Raw genomic sequence first — 6,000 nt, forward strand, 5'->3', positions numbered from 1 at the left:
GTGCTGTCTAGTGACACTCTCTCCTGCTACCACCTTACAGTCTGTGATTTCTTTTAGCATGCATCTCCTATAAAGAATGTAGTCCACCTGTGTGCACCTTCCTCCACTCTTATATATTACCCTGTTCTCCTCCCTTTTCTTAAAGTAGGTATTCACCACAGCCATTTCCATCCTTTTTGCAAAATCAACTACCATCTGTCCTTCCCTATTCCTATCCTTGATACCATATCTACCCATTACTTCCTCATCACCTCTGTTCCCTTCACCAACATGCCCATTGAAGTCTGCTCCTATCACCACTCTTTCATGCTTGGGCACACTCTCCACCACCTCATCTAACACACTCCAGTAATCTTCTTTCTCACAACCAACCTGTGGGGCATATGCACTGATGATATTCATCATCACCCCTTCAATTTCCAACTTCACACTCATCACCCTGTCAGACACTCGCTTAACCTCCAACACACTTTTAACATACTCTTCCTTTAAAATGACCCAACACCATTTCTCTTCCTGTCCTCACCATGGTACAACAACTTGTACCCACCGCCGATGCTCCTGCTCTTACTTCCCTTCCACTTGGTCTCTTGCACACACAATATGTCTACCTTTCTCCTCTCCATCATATCAGCCAGCTCTCTCCCTTTACCAGTCATACTACCAACATTTAAAGTCCCCACTCTCATTTCCACCCTTCTAGTTTTCTTCTTCTCCCGCTGTTTGTGGCAACGTTTTCCTCCTCCTCTTCGTTGTCTTCACCCAGCAGTAGCCCAATTTCCACCGGCACCCTGTTGGGCAATAGCACCGGTGGCGGACGTTGTTAACCCGGGCCGCGACCGATCCGGTATGGGAATTCGATTCTGAGTCTGCATAGTTTGGTTGGCTTGTTTTACGCCGGATTCCCTTCCTGACGCAACCCTCATTTATCCGGGCTTGGGACTGGCACTCAGAATGTACTGGCTGCACACCCCATGTGGCTGAGTTCAGTTTGCCAATTTAACAACTAAAAATAATGAATTAATCAGAACCTGCAGCACTATATGCATTAAGAGTTTCGCAACACAGGCATTTAAATTTAGGTTCATACACTTCTGCCCTTCTCACAGATTATTTAATTTTTTCTGGATGCATACAACTTTGCACTTATATGCGAACTGATGTTCTTTATTTTTTAAACACCGTTACACATGTATGTGCATGCAGTACACAAACATAAATCATATAATCGGCTCCTGCTCCTCAGTACAGGTCTGTGCAGACTCCATATCAGGCTGTGTGAAGCAGCCAGAGCTTTTGCTCAGTCTGCAAGCTGTCCAGCTGCTGTTCCCGCATCCACCATCTGACCCATCCACCGCAAGAGCTCCAGTTTCAGCCACAACACAAAACAGTGTCTGGTTTCTCCCCAAAACAACCGTGCCTCACCCATTGCACCTTATGTTCCCGCTTTAAATAAAACAGAACAGTCATTTGGTAGAAAGGCCCTCCTGTGCATTATTCAGGAGCAGGTAGCCATTTGAGACTAAACAATAAGGTTAAGAAAGAACAATTATGTCATTATCACAGCACTGAGACAACAAACACTACATAATAAACAATGCATAATTATAGCCACACCATACATTAAAGCTCAAAGGTTTAGATAGAGGACACATTCCATCATGTATTTTGATAACTGGATAAATATTTTGATAAGCCAAGGTTAAAGGAAAAACTGCTGAACTTCAACTGGTTCCAGGACCTCAACATTGGGAAATTGGTTAAAATAAGGCTTGCCAATAATGTTTTAGAGGTATAAAACTCTATAGCTCATCAAACCTCAGGTTTGAAAAAGCAACACATTAAATAACACAAGGCTTTTTTAACCAAAGCAGAAAGACAAAATCAAATATGATTTCGGTGTATTCAGAGTGGGTGTGCCAGCTAGTGTTCAAGAAAAGAAACTGACCCAACAACAGGTGTACCAAAACATCAAATAGGTTTGCATCTTAGATCTACCTTCTGGCAAATTGTAGCTCTAGATTTGAGATCCACACAATAAATGTTACATTATATGCGTTTTTTTTTTTTTTCGTTTTTGTTTTTTGCTGTTGTCATTTATTTATTTTTCCCAATTTAGCTTAGCTAAGGGATCATACAGAACACTTACATTACAATTTCTACACTTAAGTATATATCATGATATATACTGTTACCGTGAAGGGATTCAATTTATACCATGATATGAATTTTAAGTCATATTGCCCAGCCCTATAACTAATTAAAAAGCCTTTATTGTGGCATGGCTATATAATTAAAATACGCACCAACGCGTTTTGGCCCAGCATGGCCTTCTTCAGGATATCAAACAGGTTTGTAGGCTGTTTAATTTAATTTTCACAGAGTGCCTTGGAGTTTTGTTTTTGGTCTTCCTGAGGTTTTCACACAAAATAGCTCTTTTTCATTTTTTCATTTTCTTACCATTTGAAGATCAAAAACGCCTGTTTTTCAAGTACTGAATAGCACCCCTATCTCCAATTGAGCACCTGTGCATTAAGATTTTTTAAAATACTTTTTGATTCACAATTTGTGGACCCACGCAGCACTCCTTTTTCAATTTTATCTTTAAAAGTCACTTCTCATCCACAGGACCAATGTACCTGCAGCATTTGATCAAAGAGTTTCTAAAATATCTTGTCAACATATATAGTTGCAGAGTCAAAGGCGATCACAAGAGCACATAAACTTCCAATTTCCTACAGATACTAATTTGGATTTGATGTTTGTTGCACACAAGTAATTTTAATGTGGCTTTCAGAATGCTGAAAGAAGTTATTAAACCATTCTCAGCGCTTAATCATTTATCAAGACATACTTTGATATTTTTATACACATACCATGTGGGGCAAAAAAGTATCAACATACGAGCAGCAGGAGGGAAAATTAAAACTTTAGGTATCCTAAATGACATTTTACACATTAATATAGCAGCCAATAACTATTTTCTATGTAAATATTTAGCATCTTAAGTGTGTCCTGTGCAGAGAATGAAGCAACATTCCCTCTGTGCCCTGAGCTTTTCTGCCTCATATAACATTCCCAGTTTGGCCAAGCGTGAGACTGCCTGGTGTCCACACGGGTCCTGTCAGTTGATCCAGTTTACAAAAGAATAGTCACTTACCACATCACCCCATAGCACAGCATGCCTTCCTTGTGATACACATTCCAGAACAATGTTACAGAACACAGTGTTACAAAGGTTTTCAAAGATTCCAGAACAGCGTTTCAAGTTTGCGATCAGTAATAAGCAATACAAACAAAATATGTCTATCATCTGCTGAAACAATATTCTTTCATTCCAATTTTGCACGCTCATATTTCCCACATTTTCAGGCAAGATGTTTGTAGATGCTCATATGAAGACAGGTGCTGGGAGACAGGGCACAGTAATGAGCACAACCAGCCCAGTGCTCAGCAGGTAGCTGAGAAACTACACTCAACAAAAATATAAACGCAACACTTTTGGTTTTGCTCCCATTTTGTATGAGATGAACTCAAAGATCTAAAACTTTTTCCACATACACAATATCACCATTTCCCTCAAATATTGTTCACAAACCAGTCTAAATCTGTGATAGTGAGCACTTCTCCTTTGCTGAGATAATCCATCCCACCTCACAGGTGTGCCATACCAAGATGCTGATTAGACACCATGATTAGTGCACAGGTGTGCCTTAGACTGTCCACAATAAAAGGCCACTCTGAAAGGTGCAGTTTTGTTTTACTGGGGGGGGGGGGATATCAGTCAGTATCTGGTGTGACCACCATTTGCCTCATGCAGTGCAACACATCTCCTTCGCATAGAGTTGATCAAGTTGTCAATTGTGGCCTGTGGAATGTTGGTCCACTCCTCTTCAATGGCTGTGCGAAGTTGCGACGACGAACTGGAGTCAGGTCAAGACCCCGATGAGGACGACGAGCATGCAGATGAGCTTCCCTGAGACGGTTTCTGACAGTTTGTGCAGAAATTCTTTGGTTATGCAAACCGACTGTTTCAGCAGCTGTCCGAGTGGCTGGTCTCAGACGATCTTGGAGGTGAACAGGCTGGATGTGGAGGTCCTGGGCTGGTGTGGTTACACGTGGTCTGCGGTTGTGAGGCTGGTTGGATGTACTGCCAAATTCTCTGAAACGCCTTTGGAGACGGCTTATGGTAGAGAAATGAACATTCAATACACGAGCAACAGCTCTGGTTGACATTCCTGCTGTCAGCATGCCAATTGCACGCTCCCTCAAATCTTGTGACATCTGTGGCATTGTGCTGTGTGATAAAACTGCACCTTTCAGAGTGGCCTTTTATTGTGGGCAGTCTAAGGCACACCTATGCACTAATCATGGTGTCTAATCAGCATCTTGGTATGGCACACCTGTGAGGTGGGATGGATTATCTCAGCAAAGGAGAAGTGCTCACTATCACAGATTTAGACTGGTTTGTGAACAATACTTGAGGGAAATGGTGATATTGTGTATGTGGATAAAGTTTTAGGTCTTTGAGTTCATCTCATACAAAATGGGAGCAAAACCAAAAGTGTTGCGTTTATATTTTTGTTGAGTATATATGGAAGCTCAACCACGAGTGTCCTAAATTTTCCATAATCCATCCTGCGTGCACTAAGCATCCAGCAGGTGGAAGAGAAGTCTATATCAACTTTTCAATTTTTGTGTTGCATTAATCTGTTTTTCCAGCTGCTGTCACGTGACCACCTTTTTCCATAGTCATGTGATGAATTATCTATCCCTGACAATATTGCCTACGCAATAGACAGTCTAATTGTTCCGGTCTACCAAAAACACAGCCACTGGGTAAAGTTAAACAGCTTGTAATCACTTCATAGTCTTTGTGTTGCTTTTTTTAAGCGAGTGAATGAAGGCAGCAGCATTTGTTTTTGCTTTATTGCTGGCAAGCTTAATATATAGAAAAATTGTATTTTTTTTTAACTTTTAATGAGGAAAAATTTAATATGGTTACTGAAGACCTTTACTGCACATATTAAAATAAGTGTAAATACAGAAATCGCAAACTTCACTCACACACACACACACACACACACACACACACACACACACACACACACACACACATATATATACATATATATATATATGAAAAATTAAAACAGGCCACAGTCGCAGTGACCGTGCTAACAGCGCTAGCCAACTCTCGCTCAAAACATTGCTACGCCAATTTCTCTCTTCAGACTTAACTGAGAAAAAACCCACCTAAAAAAAACAACTGTAAAACATTTGGGGCTATTGCCACAAAAACTGTGACCATATGAACATGAACACAAATCAACAGGTTGAAAGCGAGCAGCTTTGAGAACACCTGCTTCACCTACCTGCTGATTCACCGTCTCGTCTGCCGTTTTAAAACTTCTTGTCCTCGTTACTGTCCACTTTATGAGCTCGAATAAGAAGAGGGGGTATAAGCGCAATAACTCACTTTTCCACGACAGACCGGTGGAACAGCTTCCACTCGCGATTTCGTTTACTTTCTGGTTTTCACTCCCTGTGGAGAGAAGCGGATGAAAGGTAAAGGACCTCACAATGGACCAATCAGCTTCGAGCGGAGGCGGGCACTGAGGGAATATACAACAACCGATTGGTCCGTCCGTGTTGATGGAACAGTAAAAACAGGAATTTCCCTGACAGTTCTGCACACTTATCCGGATAAATGAGCTTCAGGTCAATAAAAACCTAAGTGCTGAATCAAGGTGAAAGGAGGAAATCTGACAAGAGCAAAGTGTACGAGAAGATTGGTGAGAGGACCCTGGTTAGAAGTGTTAATGTTCTCAGGGCTGAGCAATGTGGGTTGAAAGGGGATAATCATTTATAAGAGGCTCTGCAGTGCCAAACTACAAAAAAAAAAAAATTGGTTTACTTGAGTTTCTTGCAAGAAAAACTCAAAACAGACTGACAACTGAAACCACAATCTGGACAGTTCAGGATGCACTCGATAGTTAT

General features: G+C 41.2%; 1 protein-coding gene across 2 annotated transcripts in view; it reads right to left on the bottom strand.

The window, feature by feature from the left end:
• The window catches only part of shroom1 (shroom family member 1), a 118,266-nt gene extending 112,730 nt beyond the window's left edge, over positions 1-5,536 (bottom strand). For both annotated transcript variants that reach the window (XM_034178018.1, XM_034178022.1), the window contains exon 1: positions 5,376-5,536. The gene's annotated coding sequence lies outside the window, so the exon portion shown is untranslated. The remainder of the gene's footprint in view (positions 1-5,375) is intronic.
• Between the last annotated feature and the right edge of the window lie 464 nt (positions 5,537-6,000).

This window comes from Thalassophryne amazonica, chromosome 9 (assembly GCF_902500255.1).
Source record: "Thalassophryne amazonica chromosome 9, fThaAma1.1, whole genome shotgun sequence".
Lineage (NCBI taxonomy): Eukaryota > Metazoa > Chordata > Actinopteri > Batrachoidiformes > Batrachoididae > Thalassophryne > Thalassophryne amazonica.